Below are 24,082 nucleotides of genomic sequence, written 5' to 3' on the forward strand. Positions count from 1 at the left end.
GGTAGGAATGACTGTCAGAGTCCAGGGCATCCCTTTGGGCACCTTGGGAGGTCACGGACATCAGCAGAGATGTCTGAGGCCTGAGAAAGAGGGTTTCAATCCTCGACAGGGGAATCTGGAACCTGTCCAGGGGGGTTGGAGACCCTGGAACAGAGCCCAGAAAGACACTGTCTTTGATCTCAGTCTATGGGAAAGGCTTCCAACTCTGAGAGAGGAATTGAAAGCCAGAAAGGTGTGAATGAAATTAGTTCAGCTTATCACTGGGTGGAAAATTGTGTGGTTTTGGGGTTTTAGAATGGAGGTGAATGAGGAACAAGATGGAGGGTTCTGGGGGGTGTCCTGTGTTCTTCTTCTTCTTTGTCACCATCTTCTGCTGTGACAGTGGCACAATGTAGTTCTAGGAGATTTGGTCAGAGTAAAAAATGACCTTTTTAGTATAGATGATAGGTATTGGCATGTAATTGTAAACATGAAACATGTAATATTTGGTATAAAGGGCAGTGACATCCCATCGCAGGGGGAATCGCCCGTTTTCTGTGCTTCTGAACAGACCTTGGCCAGGCATAGGGAACATTGTAAGATATGAAATATTAAACAACACAAGAAACCTTGAGAAACAAGACCTTGAAGACTCCGCTGTATTCTTGTGTTTGGTTCAGGGCTTTCAGAGGGCAAAAGACTCTCAACCACCTGAATCTCGGGTGAAGAAAAACTTGAGAAATGACAATACTTTAGAAAGACTGTACAAAGCGAGGGAAAGACTTCAGTGAGGAACTTGCCACAGTCAAGTAATATACTCCTTAATCTCATTTCTAAAGAGACTCATCTTTCTTTGAAGTTTTCTATTGTCCTTCCAGTCCAGAACTCAAATTTATTTTTAACTCCGGACAAATGAGGGAGTGTTTTTTATAAAAAAGAGCAAAAGAATTTTCTGCTACAGAGTGCAAGGACTAACACTTTGGAATGCTTTTTAAACTTTATTTCTCAAAAATTTCTGAAAAAAATCTTATATTTTCTACCGGGAGGCTGAGATTCATTTCACTAAGTTCCACAAACTGCAAGTCAGAAGATTGGTCTATGCTAGTGATCTCTTTAAATCCAACAAAGACATAAAGCTGGGGAACTACTCATTCTGCTTATCTTAAACAGCTGGTGTAATGGAATTAATTTCCTTTTCAAAGTGGCAGTGTTTATCTTTTGGATGCTTCCTTCTCCAAAACTTTTACAGCTCTTGTGATTCTAATGCAGTCTTTTTTAACTTGATAGGATTAAATAATTTAGAATAATGGAAAATATAATTATAAACCATTTATACGATTAATGAATATTCACAGTAAAATTTTCCATTGCACACATTAAAAAGGTATATTTCACATATATGTGTGTACCATTGAATTGTAAAATAAATTTTATGCTATCCTTGGCATTCACTTGTACACGCATCCGTGGCCTTGTACACGCAAATTAGTTTGGGGATTGCCTGTATAAATATTTATTCAGAAGAAAGATTTACAGCATCTTTGTGTATTTATCACAATTTAATTGATAGCTAATCTTGTTTTAGTAAGAAAAACAACAAACCAATAACATGTTTTCCCTTTTTCTGAGTATAAAGTATTGAAATAAAAATTCACTTTTTTTCTCAGATGTAAAGAAAAAGTTACTTTCTAAGGCTATATGGGAAGTTTTTGATAGAAAACAATTTAAGTACAAACTCTTCGCTGGAGTCCTATTAACAGTGCCATAATGTGTTTTGAGCATTTCTCGTTATCTCATAAGATTTAATTTCTTTTGAGACTGTTCCTGCATGCATGCTTTTAAGAACCCATCCTTAAATGATTTAAAATTCATGTTTTATAGGAACTGTCTCATGTGGGATTTGGCTGCAGGTTAGAAGCTCATCTTTTTATGCCTGCACATGGGTGTGCTATCAATCTCCCACTCTCAGCAATGTAGGTGTCGTTACTACAGTGAATGGGGCTTGGAAAATATTTCATCTTATTAAAAAGCAATTACAGAGTAATTAGTGTGTGCTAAAGGAATTATTTAGTGTTTCCTTTGAAGACATGAGTTTTCCAGGACATTCACATAGCATCCACAGATGTAACAGAGATCATAGGAGAACAAAAGCCTCTAGTAAAGTAGAAATTACGTTGGTTGTCCAAGGCCAACTAAAATTACAGCAATGTTGTGGTTTCACCCAAGCCAACAACCAAGTACCACACAGCCACTGTGTCACTCTCCTGCCAGCAGGATCAGGGAGAGAAGTAGGAGGGTAAAACCAAAAAACATTTGGATTCAGATGAAGACAGTTTATAGGGAAAGCAAAAGCTGCACACACAAGCAAAGGAGAACAAGCAATTAATTCACTGCTTCCCATGGGCAGGCAGGTGTTCAGCCACCTCCAGGAGAGCAAGATCCATCATGCATAACAGTGACTTAAGAAGACAAATGCCATCAGTCCAAACATCCCTCACTTCTTTTTTTTTTTTATCCTGGTTTTCTATTCTGAGCATGACATCAAATGGTCTGGAATTTCCCTTCTGTCATTTTGGGTCACCTATTCTGGTTGTATCTCTTCCCAACCTCCCCTGCATCCCCTACTTCCTCACCAGTGTGGCAGTAAGAAAAGCAGAAAAGGCCTGGGCTCTGTGCAAGCCTTGCTCAGCAAAACCAAAAACATCTCAGTAGTATCAATCCTGTGTTCAGCACAAATCCAAAACCCAGCACCATAGCAGGCACTTGAAGAAAATTAACTCTACCCAAGGCAAACCCAGCACAACTAAATGTTTATTTTAAGAAAGTGAATCATTTCTCTGATGGAGAACAGCTGAATATCCATTATTGGAAATGACTGACTTTTCATTCAAAGTGCAATTCAGTTGTCAATTCAAAAGCATAAAATCCCATTTGAAATGTCCTCCAAAAGAACACCTGCTTCCATGGGTGCTGAATTGTATCTGCCAGTCCAGTGTAGACTCACATGTGCTATCCACAGATATAGATGATTGAATAAACATATAAACATTTCTGTTTAGTTGCCTTTATATTGAACCAAATCATACCACAGACATTTAAAGTGTGTTGAGAAATCTACACTCTCCTGTATTTGTCCTTCCTTCTTTGTTCTCCTCAGTCATGAAGTACCAAATTGTCTGGACAAATCTAGATGGAACATCTGAGCTATCAGAATGTAATTAACTCTAAAGTCTACAGGGATCAATGTCATGCTTTCTAATGAGAATACATAAGGACGCTGAATAAAAGGAAGTTTTTCAACTTTAAGTAGATTTAATTCAGCAATCTATCATTTGCCTTTCATCTAACTCCTCTTCTGAATGGTTTTGTCAAGATAACAAATTTATTTTTTTGCTTATTTATTTTTTCTTAGAAAAATTGTCAAGACACACTGTGCTTTATAGCACATAAAATAATTTATGCTTACATTTTTTAAAAAAAATTAGATATGACCTTTAAGATATTTTAAAGATAAATCTTAAATATTTGGGGGTATGTTTTAGACCTTCATTTGATTTTAATGCAAATTTAGGGTCCATTTGAAGGTAGATTAATTCAAATTCAGCTCCAGAAATTGGGAAAATATGTCTAATTTGAATCATGTCTTTAAATTTCTTTATATTTAAAAAGCATTTATGCATATTGTGTTCTTTTGGATGTAATTTTAAAGTGTAATTTCTACTGAATGCAGAAAAATAATCTCCTAAAGTCTTCCTGCTTCCAAGTTTATATTCTTTTGTGTGAGCCTTTTCACTGAAAAAAAAAAATGTATGCAGATGACTAATTTTATTGGTTTGGTATGAATAATTTCAGTCTTAAGGTCTTCGTCTAAATTGCAGGTGCAGGTTCAAAGAAGTAAGTGATTGGAGTAGATCTGAAGCCTCAACTGGAAACTATTGAATAAGTATGAATTCTAAATTGTACCAAGAATTCAGGGTGGGAGAACATGCAGAGCATGGGTGAATTGCATCCCTGCTCTGCTCATGCTCCTGTATTACTACGGGAAGACATCAGATTCTCACTGCTGCATTCATTTAAATGAAGAAAGACAGTTTAAAGATCCATGTGTGGTAAATCCTATATGAAAAATATGGTGCCTCAAATATGATGAATGTATTTATCGTTGTTAGAGTTCATGTTCTACTTAGGAATATTTTCATGATTCATTCAAAGCAAGTTTGATGTCATAATTTTTTTACCTAAAAATAGTGGATATCCCATCTACTGTAGTAGTATAGTTCCCCATCTACTCACCAATCTAATTATATATATACCGTTTATTTATATATATGCATGTATGTCAGTATAGCAGTCTTCCTATGTTCACCCTCAGAAGAATCTGTAAATATAATTCAGATTCTGAATGCCTTGTACACTGTTTGTAAAACAAATTCTCTCCTTTTAACTGTCAGCATGACAATTTTTGTCCACTGTTTATTAATACTTATGTTGTCTTTGTGATCTATTCAGGATTAGATTTACTTCATTTCTCCATGTAATTGTCACAACAGATATTAAAGATATTGTGCCTGTTTTCTAAAAGTTTAGTACAGCACATCTACATTCCCTGAAATAATTGTGAAAACTTGTGCTTTGTCTCTCTAGTTATTGTATGTTTAAATTTTAGTCGTCCCACTCTACACATAATCACCTTAGGCTCCCTTTAAAATCAATGAGGGAATAAAATCAGCTCAAAAGGTTTTTCCTTTGACCTTGTTCAAATCCTATTTTCAAGAAGATATCTATCTTCCTTTGGAAGTGCCAATTTCTCTCAATTAACCATAAGAAGAGTTAGGGTGATTAGCTCACAGGCATATGTCTACTTCCAATCATCCCAACCGCAGTTTAGCTGTCTAGTGCAATGTATTTTTTTACTCACTCATTTCCCTTTAGTATTCAAAGGTTCACACTTTTTTTGCTGTGAATTACAATTCAATAGAAAAATCCTTTAAGAAGGATTCCACAGGCATACTGAATAATATATTTAAGAATTACAAACACCTGTCTTACCAGACAGATAATTTAACTCCTTTGCCCCTTATGCTGCAGTTGGTTATAAGAAATTACATATTTGCACAATAAATTACCATTCTTAATGTTTTAGTATGTTTGTGCTAAAACAGCCAATTTTAAAAGAATCATATATGTTCATTTATTTTACTAAGCAAGAAGAGCTATGCAGCTCTTTCATGACTATTCTATTGGTCATTAGGCTGCCAGTTGTAATAATGTATCCTCCTTTTTACAGATCTCAAATATTCCAGTTTTTCCCCTTTTATTTGCTGCTGATGAAGAAATTGTGTTCCATGTACATATTCAATATGTATATAAATGTATTCCACATTTCCTTTTCACACACATTCTGTATATTTTTGAAATGCTGGTAGTGCATTAACTTGTACATCCCAGGAAATACTGCAGAGACAAGCAGCAAGGAAAAGGCAGCTTCTGCCTCCCACTGCTGTTTCTCTGAGCCATTCATCCCTCAAGTAATTTAATAAGTGCTCCATTAAGAAGTAGATGCCCATGATTCCCTGTTGTAAGATATAGCACAGAAAGCTTCAAACAGCTCATAATGATTTTTTTGTCTCTGTGCAATACTATAATTTTTCATACATACTGTTTTTTTTTCTAATACAAGAAGAGCCAAGGACAGAAAAAGTGCTTTTTATAAGGATAGTGCAGCAGAATTTTTTTATAAAACTTGTATTTTATCTGTCATGGATTGCATCTTTAAAACAAAAGTGTAGCAGTCACCAATCACCCTGAAACCTTATTAGAAATCTCTTGGTTTGTTCCTAGTTGTGTCTCTGAGGTTTCATTTGATTTCTAAAACTTTATCTGTTCAGTGGTACCTTTTTCAGAACATTCTGATTGTCAAAGGAGTACACGGATTTGATATCATTTATCATTCTTTTTTAATAAGTGGCTTTTCTTTGTAGAACTTTATTAGTAAATCACCTCCAAGAGTGATGCATAGACATATCGAAATTGAAATCTCCAAGATTTTATCCATATAAAACCAAAACATTTATTTTCACACTAGGTTGTCTAACAAAACTTATTAGTTCTGCTGATGAAACACTGCAAAATATTTATCTCTTGTTATCATTTTGAAGAAACGAACCCTGTACATTTAAACACGAGCTGATATATTTCCTCCCAAAAATTTTTCTCATTAATTAATAATATATGTTTTATTACTATATAAAAAATAAAAGGGAGTCAAAATTGATAAAAGAGTGTTTTCTCTACTTCCCACCCTTAAAAGCACAAGAGTGATAGAAGGATAAATAATTCCCTTTGAAAACTTTATATAATATTTTTTAAAAGATAAATTTGTGACTGCATGAATGATACTTTTGACAGATAATCCTCTGCAATATATGCAATGTTAAAAATGTATTAATTAATTCTTCATTTATTTTTTGATCTGAGCAATCTCATCATTACAAATGTACATGAGTACTCTTCTTAAATACATCAGAAGCTACAGATAACCAAAAAATTGTTGGGATAAAAAAGAGCTTAAACTTGATTTTCAAATAACAAAACAGGAGAAATAAGGGGTTTCTCTGCATTAGAAAGACTTTGTATAGTCCAATAAAGACCAACAACCTGAAAAGTGTCAAGTCTTGTCTTTTTAAAGGGGATGGCTATTTCCGGACTAAGGTAAAACCATTGAACCGAGGAGTGCTACTTGAACCGTCCAAGTGCCTGCCAGGGATCGCTCTCACAGTTTAATTGTCCAGCTGATGCAGTTCCAGTGCTTGGACACCTGCACTGGCACTGTGTAGTCTCCTAATATATGAGCTGCTGAAACACCTCTCTGTGCTTCCACAAGAGGAACAATGCTTTGTATCTGTCAGAGAAATTCTTTTTCAAAATCCAACATCCTAATATCTTGTGGTGACTGTTTTCAGGTTGACAGGAGAAATTATGTGTGGATATGAAAAATATATCCCAGAATATGGGATTCAGAGATGCTATCATACAATATTTGATTCACTATAAAATAATCACAATTATACCTCCCCCAACTATATTTTTCTGCCCCTCCAAATGAGCAGAAAGGCTTGTAGCTCAGGGCTGGATGTGTGGACACCTGGACACTTGAAACAAACTCTAATTTTATTTTTTTTTTAAATAATACATTGTACAGTTCTGATGCAAATGCTCACTCTTGGATATATGCAGATTCTTTCAACCGAGATCCAGCAGTCTGTACCTCTGCTGCAAGGACAGTTCTGTTGTGCCACTAGTAGCTGTCAAACAGCCACACACTACAAGCCTGGTACAATGTATTAAGGGAAATTGGTGCCAGTTTTTTTTCTTACCCTGGATTTGGAATTGCATCAATTTGGGTGCTGCCAGGCAAGCAATGGGGTTCTTCCTGCAGTGGTGCAGTCAGACAGATGTGGGCAAGATTAGTCAATCCTCCCCATATATCTAAGCCTAGTTACATCATCTTGAGGTAACTAAGTTTGGGGGGGGGGGGTGAAATGAAGAAGAAATCACTTCTGAGTAGCAATGCTTAAATGTGGCGCATCACAGAATGTGAAAATGTCAATTTGAAACTCTGGAGATGGATGATGACATGATGTTTGTAGTATGGGTCATTAAACTCATCATAGAAATTCAGCTAGAGGTGACTCAGAGCAATTATTGTGCTGTATTTATTTCATCTCTGTGATGGACAGACAAAACACTTTGTAACTCTGGTTTTATAGTCTGTAGTAAAAGGACTTTTTCTTGTTGAATATGAACATGAATGTTGAGGAAAAAAATTGATTAAAAGAAAATCAAACTTCAAATAAATTTTAAAAATAAAGTTTAAAGTTTAAATAATAAATTTTATTTATGAAATAAATAAAAATATTAAAGGATCTTATTTTGAGATATTTTTCCATGTTCTGTTTCCTAAAGTTCCCATATCAATTATTATAATGTTCCTGAAGTTTCTTGTGGCATTAATTGGGAAAACCTTTCAAAAGCTGTTTGCCTTGCTTTGAGACGACATATCTATTATGTAGTACAGTGTGCTATTCTAGTATCATACATAAGCTTTTAACGCTGCACTGCACAGACATCCAGAAAGACATTGAGGTGCTGGAGCATGTTCAGGGAAGGGCAGCAGAGCTGATGGGTGTTCTAGTGAGTAGTTCCTTTGAGAAGCAGCTTAGAGGGAGCTGGGGGTGTTTAGCCTGGAGAAAAGGAAGTTCTGGTGTGACCTTGTCACTCTCTGCCACTAGCCAAAAGAAGCTGTAACCAGGTGGGGATCAGCCTTGATCCTGATGATCTTGGAGGTCTTTTGTCACAGAAGCCTAAATGATTCTGTGACAGAAATATTATGGAAGAGAACAATACACTTCTTTCTCTTGAAATGGCTCATCCATTCTTTAGTTTCTTTGAATTGGGCTGTGTGTCTCAAAATCAAGGGCTCCTGATTAAGGTTTATAAAGTCTGAATTAGTGGATGTGTTTTAATTTCTCTTAGAGGACACTGAGAACTAAGAATGGCTTATTAAAGCTTCCTCTGTGACAAATCTTTTTGACACAAGCTTCAAAATGGCAGAAGATCTGGACATAAACATACTATGTATGATATCAATGAAAAATGAGTATCTTAATGAGAATTTTAAGATGATGATTTTACACACAAGTGAATTCATTTTCTAGGATGCAGTTTTTAAATTAAAGTTTCCCTGAAATGTTTAGCTAAGCCCAAAATATTTTATAACGGCTGATCTGTTGTCCAGGAAGGGAGGAGTTACATAAAATTTTATGTAATTTTAGTAACTGAGAGAGCACAAGGCTATAATGACAGCTCTTTAAAACTGACATATTTAAAGAGCATTCTACTTGTATTCTCATAAACAACCAGTGTCAGCCAAAGCTCAAACATATCCCTTCACTTTAAACTGAAAGAAGAAAAAAGAGTTAAAGAAAAAGTAAAATAAATTGTTCAGATATTTCATTTTTAGTCAAAAATGACTATAACTTTTTTAAAAACAATACTCTGGAAATGAAAAACTTAGGAATTGACATGTTGGCTTCACTCAGATAAAACTTATTTTCCTTTTATGTCTTTCTCAATTTTAAAGTGGATTCAGAGGTTTCTAACAGATAGTTCTTGTATTTCCACAGACATAACAAATCCAAATAAAATGGTGTTCACCTGAAAACTCTTTGGAAGCCAGAAAAGTTTGGAAATGACAGAAGTTGGGCTATATTCTCCAACTACAAGAATCAGTTTGAAGGAGTATTATTATCAAATATTAGAAAAAGAGGTTTGCCAGTCTTATAAGAGTGTTAATGGAAACTGATCAGGTTATGGAAGAAAAGTCAGTAACTTAAATGAATGGCATATTATTACCATTTACTAAGTACTCATAAAAAAAGTATATGAGAAAGGATTAGAAGTATAAATCTGATGAGGAGCAGCCGAGGTGGTGGAGATCTTTAGCCTTGAAAAAAGGAGGCTCTAGGGTGGTCTTCTCACTCTCTACAACTGCCTGAAAGAACGTTGTAGCCTGGTGGGAATCAGTCTCTTCTCCCAAATAATAAGTGATGGGATGAGAGGAAATGGCCTCAATCTGAGTCAGGGAAGGTTTAGTTTGGATGTTTGGAACAACTTCTGCATGGAAAGGGTTGTCAGGCATTGGAACAGGCTGCCCAGGGAACTGGGTGATCCACCAGCCCTGGAGGTATCTTAAACACAAAGATGTGGCACTCAGGGACATGAGCTGTCTTGTGCACCTTGGCTAGGGTCCCAAGGTTATAGAAATTAACTTCATATACTCCTCAAGCAGGTATGCAGTCTGACTTCCATGATGGAATGGCATTTCCGATGTGAAAATAAGTGTTCTGTGGATCACGTGATATATAATAACTGCAAGTTTATAGTTACATGATGTAAAAGGTCATGGCTGGCATATGGAATGGCTGTGCAGAGCAAAGTCCTCTGTAAACTGGAGAAAGAGATGCACTCTCTGACAAGCACTATTCATGAGCCAACTTATCCCTCTGATCTCTTTAGTTTCATTAATTTTGAATTTGACCATTGTGAGTGCATCTATACAATTGTGTCCTGGCCCAGCAACCTATACCACTGACTTACAACATCAGTTTGCTGCTGACTTCACTGTTTGCATTCATGGAGAAATTTGGATGAGAAGGAGAAAAGAGGAGGGGACGGTATTGACAGCACACTAAGTTTTGTCCCTGCTTGTGGTAGGGATAAGACCAAACACAAGGAATTTGTGATGTCTTTCTCACTCACAGACTTATTAAGATACCTCAGCAAATCTTGCAACTACCAGGCAGGCACTGACCTAATCAATAGAAAATGGATTTTCAAGACACAGACAGGGTCACCAGTCATCATGTTCATGAAGCAGACAGTGTGATAACAACTCTCCTTTAATGATCTTGTTTTATTTCCTCCTTTTAAATTGGAAGCTTCTGAATAGTTACCTTTATTTTCAGGGTGCTGTTCAGTTCTGTTATACCCTTTATCATAGCATTCAGAAGAAAAAACAAAAACAAAGATTTGATAACTCCCCAGCTTTCTAGGAAATTGATTTTTGCCCCTAACCAAATTTGTTGTTCTCAAAAAAAATGCCATAAACATACAGGAAGACTACTTAAATTATGAAAACAACTTCTGTAAAAGAAGAAGTGTATAAGGAGGGCATGTGGCAAAGGGACATTTAAATTTAGTTACCTTGAAAAAATTAAGTGGTTACTGCTTTTCTGCTACTTCACCTAAAACACTACAATAGGCACCATAAGAAGAAACTTAAGCAGTTTTACCAAAATATCTGAGAACTTCTATTATCCTATATATATATCATTAAATTGTAGAAATCAGTGCTTCAGGGTGTAGTGGATTCCACAAGTTTTAGGAGCTTATATTTAGAAAAATATTAAGGAGAGAGAAAACCCATAAAAGTCTTTAAATTTCAAATCAAGCTCTGGTTGAGGGGTGGATTTTGTAAAATCTGCATCTTAAAAATTCCTTTTAAGATGCAGATTTTACAAAAAAGAGAGATGCTATATATTTGAAATATGATGGGAAATTGTCACTTGCTATATGTTTTTTTTACCTAAATGCTTCCTTTTATTCATGGGTATACTGGTCTCATTTCTTGCTGTATTTCAGCACATACTTTCCTATATCTCTCAGTGGCCAGGGAGTGTCCTCCAGCCACAGGTAGTTGAAGCTCAAAGTTCTGTGGCCTCTTCTCATTCAAAAATTATTCCAAGATTCCATTGAAATCCATTTGAATACTTGAGATATACAGGTATTTCAAGATATTAGATGAATACTAAACTGAAGAAAGTTTTAGGAGAACCAAACTCTTGATGTTATTGTTTTCCAATGAGCAAACTGAAGTTCTTACTTTGACATATTTCTCACTGGAACATAGTCAGCCCTCAAACACTTTTTATTAAATTATCCCTGCCTAAACTTTCATTAAATGTGAGGTTTACACCAAGCTGTCTTCCATGGTGACAGTCTAATCTATTTGAGAAAGGTGAAAAATTTGTTGGTAGGTGAACATAGTGAAAGGAACAAGGGAGATAGAAAACCTGAAAAATCTTAAATGACAATGTTGCTGCAGTACTTTGTTCCACTCTGCAGTCCTGTCTGTTATCTCTGTACTGATATTACTCTGCTGCAAAGAGACATCACTGTGGAGCAAGACTGATTCCAAGTGTTCAAAAAGAAACTGATACATCTTCCCATTTGACTTGCTTGGATACATTTTAAATGTATATACTATTAATCCTACTCTGACTGAAAACTAGATTCCCTAATTTGGAAGAAAAGTGAAGAGAATATTCTTCTGATTTATAAAGTCTGTGTACACCATAAGTAAGTTTTCTGTAGAAAGAATTTGTCATTAAATGAGTCTGGGGATCTACAATCCCAGTATAAGGAGTGCTTGTATTCTGTTGGATACAGTTTTGTAAATAAATTCAAACCTGGTAAAATAGTTACTGGACTGGAATAAGTAAGAGAAGTTCAAAGCATAGGAAAGATGGGACTTCATACAATACTCCTTGGGTCTAATTCAGTTTCCAGGCAAGATCACGTGTCTGTCAATAGGTGGAAATGCATGTAGATTATGTCTGCCTGTTGGGAAATAGGGGAGCAATTTTTTCCTTTATTCAATTGGAAACTATGTGCTATATACAGGCAGATTTTCAGCATGATATAGGAAACACATACTTCAGTCCCTTCTTTTCCCATAATAACAACCGTGATAATAATAATTGAAATTTTAGTACCTTATGCTGAGCTGTACAAATCTTATATAAGAAACTGTATTCTGTTTCCTACTAAAACACTTAAGGTTGGTTTGCTTTTTCCATCTTCAAGGTATATTGAAAATTCTGTATGACAATATAAATATCAGCTCTGTAAATATGTGGTTGAAATGCTAAAACCTATATGCTTTTTTATAAATGATATCTGAATATATTTCAGTTTCACCACATGAAAAATATTTGAAAAGAACTCATGGTATTAAATATATTTTTGTGGATGTGAATATGCTGCCATAGAATTCACAATTCTATTCAATTGAAATCAGTAAATCAGAGTTTTGATGAAACTCCCAGTCCTGTAAACTGGAATGTCAGAACTATAGTTTCCAGACTAGCAAGAAAAGCCCTGAATTTCTAATTGATTTTCTGTGCAAATCCTCTGCTTTTGTCAACTATCAGGATAATATTCTCTCTTGTGCTCTGTTTATACTTAACCAATAACTTTTTTCCATTAGAAAGTGTCCTAAGCATGTATATGGTGTCTAACAAAGCATGTTCTACTCTCTTGTCCCTATTTGCATGCCTGGACCTGCTTGAATTGATTCAATTAGAGATTTAATTAATAAAGCAATTTGATTCATATCACTGTTTAATGGACAGGATGGAGGCCAAAAGAACATTAAAAGAAACTAGATCAGACTTGTTACACACAAATCACTAACTTTGGATATATCTCCCTCTATTGCCAATAGTAATTCAGTTAATTCAACTGTTTTAAGAGAAACACAATTTTAGAACTAAGGTGGTAGGATATCTCTTAAAATGTTGTAGTGTTCTAGTATGGAATCTATAAAAAGGTAAGTACACACGGATGAGGCTGGTCTTCCAGGTCATAACTTTTACCACATAATCAGAAGCAAGTTTATAATTGAAAGGATTTATAATTACTGCAGACAGCCCCAGAGCAGTAACCTTATCAAACAATTGAATACATTTCAGGAAATCAATACACCATTGGCTTGTCATATAGCCATGAGTTATCTTGAAATTTTACAGAAAGATATAAAATTTGGAAGAATGGACTTTTGAAGTGTGAACAGGAAAATATCATTCATTCATACAGTTGCTTTAATGCAGGTATCTAGACCTGATTGGTGGTTAGATTTGGTATCAGAGTTATTGAATTACTGGTAGAAAAAGCATGGCTTAACACAGCTTACTGTGATTATTTTCTAGACAAATTGTTAGCAGAAGGTTTTAAATTGATGCATTCAAAAATGGCTAGTGAAAAGCTATTGAAGATGTATCTTTAAAAAGTGTGATCTTGTCCATGATAGAAGGATTTGAGTAAAAAGAGACATGACAGACGCTCATGAAGTAACGTATGCTCTAGAATCTATAAACTGGCTCTCTTGTGTTACTTTTCATACTACAAGAATAAGGACTTGTGCAGTACAGTTGATACAAAACAAACATAATGTTAAAAGACAATATATTACATAAAATGCCATCCTGTAGTAAGGACTGCCACAATTACTGTTCAGACCAAGACTTTTACTGTGTTTTAAAAAAAGACTAGAGGTTTATATGTGTAATGAAAACTTCTACTACCTACAATAGAATTAAAAGATGCTACAAGTCTTGTTTCGTGACAGAAATGAACCTTTGCCAAAACCCCTGCTGCTCTTCAGACACAGAAATCCTTCCAGTGATTCTAAAAAGGCAAAGATTTTATATACATATTTTCAATAAGTGGGACTATGAAATCTCCTATTGACATTTGTGATTGAGTAATTTAAAAAATTATACAATAGAGATCAAATTGCAAGAAACATTAATATGGTCTTTTCACATTCTTTTCACATTTAAGATATTAATTCTTCAGACAGTATTCTGCTTTCCTTTGTGAGGGGTACTAATTTGCAGTGTTTGAAGTATTCTTGGCAATATAAATGTGTGCTGCTGTGAACAAATTGTTTCTTTAAAGTAAATCTAAATGTGAGATAAAAGAATTAGTGAGATGAAGCTGAACAAACAGACATACTAATGTCAAGGCACAGAAGAACATTGACTATATCATTTTAATGAGCAGCTAGTTAGCCTAGAGTCAGAGCTTTGTTATCAGCAAAACCTTTTCACTTGCACATTCATCCTCAATGAGGCAAGATGGAAAACAGGAACATCATTTTCTGAAAACTTTGATGGTTGTCTTCACCTCTCATCCCTTCTGAGATGCTTACGTGAAATGATAAGAGTGAGACAATTCCAAATAGAATGTCCTTTGTGGAACATATGTCTGAAAAGATAAAGCTCTCTGCTTGCCCTAAATGACTACTCAGGTGTTGAAAAGACACGAAGGAGCTTGAATATGAATCCTACCTATCCTGTCATTTGTTTGATTGTTTTTGTTTTTGTTTTTGTTTTTGTTTTTGTTTTTGTTTTCCCTTAGAGAGAAATGTTATTTTGTATGTAAGGAACCCTCCTGGTGAAATTTCACTGAGTGCAGACGACTTTCACAGAGTCTGTTGGCAAAAGTTAACTGATAATTTTATGCATAAAAGCTGTGTAGTCCTCTTTTTCCTCTTTTTCCTCTTTTTCCTCTTATTTCTTTTTAATCATCTCCAATCCTAATGATCCTTTTCCACCAATGAAGCTTGAAATAAATATGAACATAAAATATCCAGTTCATGATCTTTGCAAATTGCCACATTGTTGCAAGAATACATCTTAACCGTAATCACTGAAGCATAAATTTTGCATGGATTATAAAGTTTATATATTTCACAAGAGACATTGCTCTTACTCATCCCAATTTTAAATCAGGGTTTTATACAAATTCAAGTCCATTGACTTTACTGGCACTTCCCCAAGTTTGCACCAGTACAAACAAGAGGAAACAAGACTGACAAACAATAATAATCCTTATTTTTGTAATTAGACGAAATATTTTTTTCCAATAATACGTTTCAAATATTTTTTTTCTGATAAGTTCTCCATCTTAAGGGAATTTCACACTGGCAAGTAACATTGTTATATTACTTTTGGACTTAAATTCTATTAAAATATTTTAGCATTTTTCAAGATAGGAGTTAGTTAAGCATTTATTGTTTTGAAGGCTTCTGTATTATACTATAGTAAATTATTTGAAATAAAGTTGTAGGGTTTTTCCTAATCTAAAAAAAAATAGAAAAATTTAGATATTTAAAATGCAAGACATTTCTATCTAAAATGTTTACTCTGTATCTCTATGTAATGTTTTAAAGTTATTCCTATAAGATTGTACATAAGAGAGAGAAAAGGGAGGTGGAGAACTTCAAATAAGCAGTCCCAACAGCTGGAATTTATATGCACTAACTGTTCCTTTTACAGCGTTTGGACGTATATGTGAGTGAGAGTGATTTCTTTTTCATGAGTGTTAGATTTATAAGTATCAAGGATACAACTTTAAATATGAAAAAGTGTGATAATTTTGATGTTCTGATTATCTCAAAGTCTTGATTAAATATAGTCAATAAATGATTAATATTTTTGATATTTACTCTGATATATATCAATGTTTTCTGAGTAATTCTAGTGACTCTTAAATAGGCTTTCTTCTGCCACTGGTTTATTCTTGATCGTGCAGGATTCCCAAGGACAAATCAGTTTTATGTTTGTTTTGAGTAGGGCTGCTACAGATCATGTAACTTATAATTTCAAATAGACAGTGATAAATATCATAGATTTATAAAATATCGTGACTTCAAAGGAACACACAGGGACCATCAAATCCAACTCCCTGCCCTGCACAGCACTATCCCCAAGAGTCACAGCATGTGCATGAGTGTTTGTCAAATGCTTCTTGAACTCTCAAGTCTGGTGACATGGCCACTTAACTGTGCAACTTGTTCCTGTGCCCAACCACATTTTGGATGAAGAACCTTTTCCAAAGATCCAGACTTAATCTTCCCTGGCTGATCTTCATGATATTCCCTCAGGTGCTGTTGCTAGTCACCAGAGAACAGAGATCAGTTTTAAATTATGATTGGATTGATCAAGAGGAAATCATGCTTGACCGATCTGAGAGCTTTCTATAATTTGTCAGGGAGGGTTTATAAGGGAAGGGCAGGGGATATTTTCTGCCTTGATTCAGCCAAGATTTTGGCAATGTTTCCTCCTATAGCATCCTCATAGGTAGACTCAGAAAATGTGGGTTGGATGAATGGACAGTGAGATGGATCAAGAACTGGCTGAATGGCAGATCTCAGAAAGTCATGATCGGCAAAGTAAAATCCAGTACGAAGTCTGCGGTCAGTGGTGATCCCCAGGGATCATTTCTGGGTTGGGTCTTTTTCAGCTCATCAAGGGCTTCAATGTAGGGATACAGTGTACCCTCAACAAGTCATGATACAAAAACTGGGTGCTTGTGATACAAAAGTGGAGGAGCTGCTGAAGCCTGTTTAGCACTTTGATAGGCTGGAAAGCTGCACAGAGAGAAATCTGATGAGGTTCAAGGTCAAGTGTAGGGTACTGGAGTTGAGTAGGAGTAACCCAAGGGACCAGCACAGGCTGGGGATTCCTCAGAAGAAGATACTGAAGAAGATACTGAAGAGCTTACGGCAGGGACCACAGAGTTGATTAAAAGTCTGGAGTATCTCTCTTACGAGGAAAGAATGTAGGACCTGGGCCTGTTTAGTGTAGGAAAGAGACGAATGAGAGGGGATCTCATTAATGCATACATATATCTCAAAGGCAGCGTGCCAAGAAGATGGTGCTAGACTCTTTCCAGCAATTCCCAGTGACAGGACATAGAGCCACAAACTAAATCACAGGAAATTCCACCTCGTCATGAGGAAGAACTTCTTTACATTAAGGGTGTCATAGCTCTGGAACAGACTGCCCAGGGAGGGTGTGGACTCTCTCTCTCTCTCTCTAGAGACATAAAATCCCACCTAAAAATATGAAAGTAATATGTGAATTAGAATATTCCAATTCCAGAGTTCTCTCCATTCTTTTGAAAGGGAAACTGGATACTTGAGTAATTTTTCCATGGCTTTGTTTGCTCTAATTTCTTAGTCTATGCTAGATGTAGCAAATTACACTAAGTCAATGACTGAGGCTTTGAATTATATTCCTTGTTCTGGGCCACTGTCAAAATGGTGTCTGGTTCAGTTTTGGCTTGAGACTTACGAAACTCATTTGCAAAATTTCCACACGCAGCACTGACCAGTAAGCAGTGTGGATACATGCACCCCATAAGCAGTGTGGATACAGTTGCCCTGCACTGGAGGATTAGGGAATGTTGTTGCTATAGATTAGAAGTGACCATGTAGTTGACCTCAGGAGCAGAGAATAAAACCTTTCCCTAGTTTACAAGCAAATACTTAGCTTCAAGGCTCACATCCTTCTAGAGAGGATCATAACCCAGATTCCCACTTCAGTAGAGCCTCAGGCTTCCCTGAGGAAATGTGTTCTCCTGCACACTATTTTGATTTCTCCTGCCAGGAAAGCTGATCAAAATGTTTAGGTTTTAGGAATTAAATGGAAAAGTCATGTAAATAACAGCAAAATTGCAAAGCACAGAGATGCAATTCAAGGTCAGCACAATTACTATATAACCATTATCAATCTCCAGACATCCTTCTGTTTGACTTTCAAAGAAAATTTATTTTTAATGGCATCATAATCATTATTTTGATAAATTAATTATATTGTCATGTAAAGCCACTCTTATCTGAACAGTTATATGTGGTTTTTTTCAGATTCCATCATAACTAGCTTTGTTGGCACCTTTACTGCTTTTCTCAAAGAGGTTGTAGCCTACATGACTGAAGATTGAACTGGCTGCTTTATAACCTGCAGGACAAATTTAGGTAGCTGAAATTCAATTATGCTAATCTGAATTCAGCTCAGATACCAGAGGCAACATTAGTTTTCCTGCTGGGATTTTTACCACTGTAACAGTGTGGTAATCTTTCCTTAGATAGTCTGGCAATATCTATTTGTTCAGTGTGGACCATGGACACGTTTGAAGCATAGTATAAATGTTTCAAAAGTAAAAATAAAAAAAAAGTAAATTATAAACACTCTTAATTGTCTCAGTAGTACAGATTCCCAGAAGAGCTTCATTAGAATTGTCCCATTTAAAAATATGTGTTTAAAAATACAACCACTCAAAATGATCAGATATATTAAACACTATCACACAAATGAATAACTTACAACTAATAACCAAATCATATAATTATAGGACCTTAATAGTTTAATTTCTTTATCCATCTCTTGCTTTCTCAGTCCTTTAAAAAGGATTAACTAATAACTTTTCACTCCTGTAAAAATTTTCTGTCTGCTGCTAAGGGATTACAAGCCTGATTATTTCTCTTTCTGATTGTCTTCAAATTTCCCCTTACTTCCAAGCTATGTTGTTCAGAACCATGGACTGTTGTGTTCTTCATTTCCAGGTTGAAGGACATGGAACTGTTGTAGCAAGCACAGAGATGGGCCACAAATTTGATAAGGGGAGTAGAGCACCTCCCCTACAAAGGCTGAGAAAGTTGGGACTTGTTCAGTCTGGAGAAGACAAGGATTTGTGGAGACCTGAGAGCAGCCTTCCAGTATCTGAAGAGGGCCCATGAGGAAGCTGGAGAGGGACTCTTTATCAGGAGCTGTAGTGACAGAACAAGTGGGAATGGCTTCAAACTAAAGAAGAACAGGTTTAGATTAGATATTAAAAACACGTTCTTCACTGGACTTCGAGACACTGGAACATCTTTCTCAGAGAAACCGTGGATGTCCCACTTGTGGTAGTGTTCAAGGCTGGGTTGGATGGGGCTTCGAGCAAACCGGGCTAGTAGAAGGTGCCCATGGCAGGGTGGTTGGACTTGATGATCTTTAAAGTACCTTTCAAACCAAACAATTCTATGATTCTATGATTATGGGTTCAAATGTGAGTTAGCTTCAGAATTTTGGAGGTAGTGCCATGATGGTTTTAGCATAAACTGATTTTAAATATGTTTCCGTTAGACCATGATATCTACTCTTAAAATAAAGCTACTTAGAAAAAAAAAAAGTCCATTTATTGGATTGGTTCTTTCATTCATAGTTTTGGGTTTTTTTCCTTGTGTATTCCAAAATTTGCCATCATGAAGTTTCAATATATAAACTGCAATGTCAAATAAATTGTCTCCTTCATTTCCTCCAGGGTCTTGCTTTCTTGAATTTCCTGGATGCAGATATAACCACACAGGCATTATTTTGAAGTGAACAATCAATTTTCAATGAAACGTGCTATATTGGTGATAGTTCACTCCTGACACTGCCTGTAAGGGTAATATCAAAGTTCTCACACCCAGAGCGATGTCATTCATCTGTGTATTTTATCACACAATTCCAGCAGGTCTTTTGCAGTTCTCCCACTCACATACCCTCATGATATTTCCTAACACATCTAACTTGTATCACTTTTACTGTAGTATAAAAATGTCATTCTGATAGATTGAAAGTTCATTCATGATTTCAAGCCTTGGGCCTGAAAAATCCTAGAAAAGCCCAATCATTATTTCTTCTGGTTTTAAGACTGTCATAAATTGTACATAAAAATATGGAAAAATATTAGGAAAAAATACAATTGCACCATCTGTATTGTACCATTAAGAGTAACTGCCCAAGTGATGCAGAATGATCATGCCCATGCTGCTAAGGGCAAACACCCTTCAAATCAGACAGCCTGAGCTCATGTTTCTGTACATTTGACCTTACTTCAAGCTGCGCTGTAGTTTTATTTTATAAATGTAGAAATTATTTCTCTTTTCTGTCCTTTAGTTTGGTTCTGTGTAGCTTTGTTTTAATATGGCAATTGTCTTGTTTATCGATAGTCATTCTTCTGACTACTAACATTTATCAGAAGAGCCTAGCAAAGGTAAGCTGTGTGGTGTCTGATGGCTTCTTTCTTGTAGGAATGTCCATAATGGAGAGAAATGAAAGAAAAGGCCCTGAACACTGCTTAGCTCTGCGCTGCCTGAACTTCAACAGTTAGCTAAAGTCACCCATAAAATCTGATCGTAGTGCATCCTTGAGTGTCATCTGGATCTTTTAAAACCCAATTTTAAGTATTAATTGAATAAAAGGAAACTAATGGGACAATTTTTGACAGATCATAAAAGTATTCAGTTCTAGATCCACAGAATTTTATGTTTATTTATAATGTTTATTATAGAAGTAAACTATTAACAGTAGGAGAAACCAGATCAATATCTGACTATGGTGACTTTTTCTTTAGCAGAAATTTTTTATAATACTATCAGTAAAATCACTGGATATATGAAAAATAGATTCTTGGTCCTATAGTGCAAAGCCAAAGTATCTCCTGCAGGATAGTATCTGTTCTTATACATATAAATGTAAATCAAATAGCTGTTCATTTCACATAAGTATATTTTTGATCATGTTTTTCTGTCTTCAGCTTGTGGAGAAAATTTATGATGATGATGATAACCAGAAAATTAAAACTATATTTGAAAATAATTACATCAAATGATTTTTAAACTCTATGAAAAATTATTTTATGAACATTGTAATGCAGCAGTCAGTAAATTAGATACATCTGACACAGTAATTACCCTTGCTAATCAATAACTGCTAATTAATCCATTCAAACTGACATGAATATTTTAAACATCTCTAGGAAGTTAGAGCAAGTTTAAGGGTCTCACTCGAAGCCTCTTTTGGTCTAGAGGTTTTGCTGTGCTTGCAAAATATGTGATTTTCCCAGCAATGACTCTCTTGGGATTGGAGTGTACAAAGAAAAGTGGCTGCATAATAATAAAAACAATTAAAAGAAGAAAACAATCTTTACTGCAGCTCCAGTAAGTAAAACAACAACAACAAAAAAATCCTAAGAGAAGGAGTGTCTGCATGGTTTTCTTTTTATAAAGCTATGAAACTACTTTGGATCGTGTTTGGTACACACATAGCTTCCTTGCCACATTTCCTCTTTCTTCATTCATCAGTGGTTTCTGTATATTCCTTTATTCCTTTTTGGGATTATGTCCTGATACATCTCAGGCTGTTCAAAAGGTGCCACCTCCTAAACTGGCAAAACTTTTCAAATTTTAAGTGTCTACATCAAGATTTTTTCAATTGAAACTTTGAAAACCTTTTTTGTTATATAAGCAAATTATGGTTCCTGTTCTTATGTGACAGTTTATGAAGGCATTTCACCACCTCCAGAGTAGTTTAGAGTGACCAGAATAGTTTCACTACTTATTTCAGATAACAACTTAGGTGAGATCACATGGCTTCAAGCTCCACCCCCACATGTCCAAGACTAGGACAATTATAAAGACAGATAGAAAGACAAAATACAGTAAGGATAATGAGAAGTATGAACCTGAAAAGATCTAATAATGAAGTGAATCCAGTTCTCTGTGCAGTGAACATCATCTTCAAATCTTTGTATTACATTCAAACAGCACTTCAGCGGAATTGAAAACCACACATACCAATATTACGCAATATGCAATTTTCTTTCTTAGTGTTGTATTTAGGTACAACTGCTATTAAATGTGAGAGGACTCCTGTTGGGTTCAAAGGGTGCCATCACACTTGTTCAGGTTTTGATCTCCAAAGATCAGAGAACTTAGCGGTGTTAAGCCCAGTCTGAAGCAGTAGTTCCACCACCACCAAATAAACCAGTTACTGAAGGAAGCAGTGCTCATTTTGTAATAAATTGAATTATCTAAAAGGTTATGAGTTTTCAAATGTTAAACTAGAATTACCTATATATATAGTGGAAATAGTCTTATATAGTAATAATGTTGGTGTATTGTAATAAACAAGTACATAATTCTGAATAAATATATATTTTCAAAGATCATAAAGTACCATAACTTTATTATGATTATTTGATGTCAAAATTATATCAAAAGGTATTAAAATAATTGATTAATGCATTTAATCTGTTCTCTTTCCACAACATTTTTTTCTAATTATGTGCGCCTATGCTCAAAAATATGACAGGTTTGCTAAGATCTTATTTGTGTTCTTTACTGCCAACACTTTGAGAGGGCTACTTTGCATTTAAAAAGAAAAAAAAGTGTTCCAGTATCATCAAAATTGGGCAATGCATATCCCTCAAGGAGGAAAATTATTTATCTTTTAGTGTATCCTGTGGATGAATGAAAAGTATAACTCCATGTAAAATTTAGTACAGTCAGATTCAAATATCAGTTTATTGTATTCTACAGTGCATTAAAAAATACACCAAGTTGTGTAGAAGATGTGAATAGTGGAAAGAAAGAAAACTATTTTTCTTTCAAGGAATCTACTGTTTATTTCCCTTCTGCCGAAACCCTCCAGTTATGAAACACATCTACAATCTTTCTGTTCCTGCTGTTCTTCCAGTGCCTTTCAAAAAAAAAAAAAAAAGTTATTTACAAGTATTTTCATCTCCCTTTACATTTTCTTACCATTCCTTTTGTCCCCTTTAATTTTCTTTCATCCCCTGCTTATCTAAAGTAAAAGGTAAGAAGGTAAGAAACCTTGCAGCTGACTGGGAGATATTAATATGATGACAGAGTGGTTGGCAGACCAAAAGGACAGTTAACAGTTTCACCCATTTTATTTTTTTTTGTGAAGATATTAATTTGCATCTTCAGTCCCTGCCATTGACCACACTTCATGGAACTTAATATTTCGTAGAAATTTAGTATCTTTGAGACCTTAACCCACCAGTCAAATTTGATTGAAAAATCCCAGTGAGACCAAAACTTATTAAAAGAAACAGACAGATGTGGAGAGAAAGAGATGAACCAAAAGACAGAGCTATTTTGTAACCTTATTAATTTAGGAAATAAAATTAAAAGTCTGGTTTGGGATTAACTAGTTATTCTGGGCAGGTATGTAGTGCTAGTTACATTCCATAAAATATTTATTGCACTTTTGAACATTCTAACTGCAGCCTAATATCTGTCATTAAATCTGGAATAGAATACGTTCCTAATTAGTAGGATGTTCAAATATGATATTATAGTCAAAAGTACTTATTTTTTGGCTCTAAGAAAATTAAAGTTGTAATTATCTCTTCTTAACTTTTTTAGCTGAGGTATTTTCAACTTCCCAAATTAGGAGATTCAACTTAGATGTCTCAGCTTATCTACATGAAAAAAAATTTCTTGACTACATCAGTCTAGATTTCATGGCTTACATTTAAGGAAAGTGCAACTAAAGCCCCTAGTGACACCCAAATTGAGTGCTGCAATTACAGTACATGTACTACCAACTGTTAGTTATTAAGGAGAAGGTGCATTTTCTGGCTAATAAAAAGATACACACAAAAAAGAAAAAATCTTAAGGATATTTTTGTTTCCCAGTGGCTTTAGCTTTCAGGCATACACTTCATTTCTTTCCATCTCTTCAAAGCATTAAATAATCTCTTAATAAAAAACCAGCAGAAGGAACTGTGGATGCTGTCAAAATCTTGGATCAATGATATTGAAAAGGAGTGACAAGGAATCAGTTTATGTTTCTGAAACCAATATTTGCCCATGTTTTACGATTTTAGTGCTCTATATGTTCAATAGTGGAAACTCTAAATAAAATGCAAAAGAGGCTCAAATTGTCCCGGTGACTCCTTTGGAAGTTTATTTTAGGAAAACTCATCGTGATTATGCTGAACTTTCCTCATTGTGCAGGTTTAAACAACTGTGATCTTGCAATTATTCTCCATTACTTTATCACTCTCTCACCCAGAATTATTTATTTAAACTAATCCTCAACTGCTTTGCAGTCACCTGTACTGAAGGAGTATATAA

At 35.2% G+C, this 24,082-nt stretch overlaps 1 long non-coding RNA gene across 1 annotated transcript in view; it reads left to right on the forward strand.

The window, feature by feature from the left end:
• The window catches only part of LOC136287856 (uncharacterized), a 42,357-nt gene extending 23,122 nt beyond the window's left edge, over positions 1-19,235 (forward strand). The window contains exons 2-3 of the long non-coding RNA XR_010720390.1: positions 18,035-18,145; positions 18,734-19,235. This is a non-coding gene — a long non-coding RNA (uncharacterized lncRNA). The remainder of the gene's footprint in view (positions 1-18,034; positions 18,146-18,733) is intronic.
• The last annotated feature ends 4,847 nt before the right edge of the window (positions 19,236-24,082 follow it).

Source organism: Chamaea fasciata, unplaced genomic scaffold (genome assembly GCF_029207755.1).
Source record: "Chamaea fasciata isolate MVZ Bird 193981 ecotype frontalis unplaced genomic scaffold, bChaFas1.0.hap1 SCAF_3, whole genome shotgun sequence".
NCBI classification, from domain to species: domain Eukaryota; kingdom Metazoa; phylum Chordata; class Aves; order Passeriformes; family Sylviidae; genus Chamaea; species Chamaea fasciata.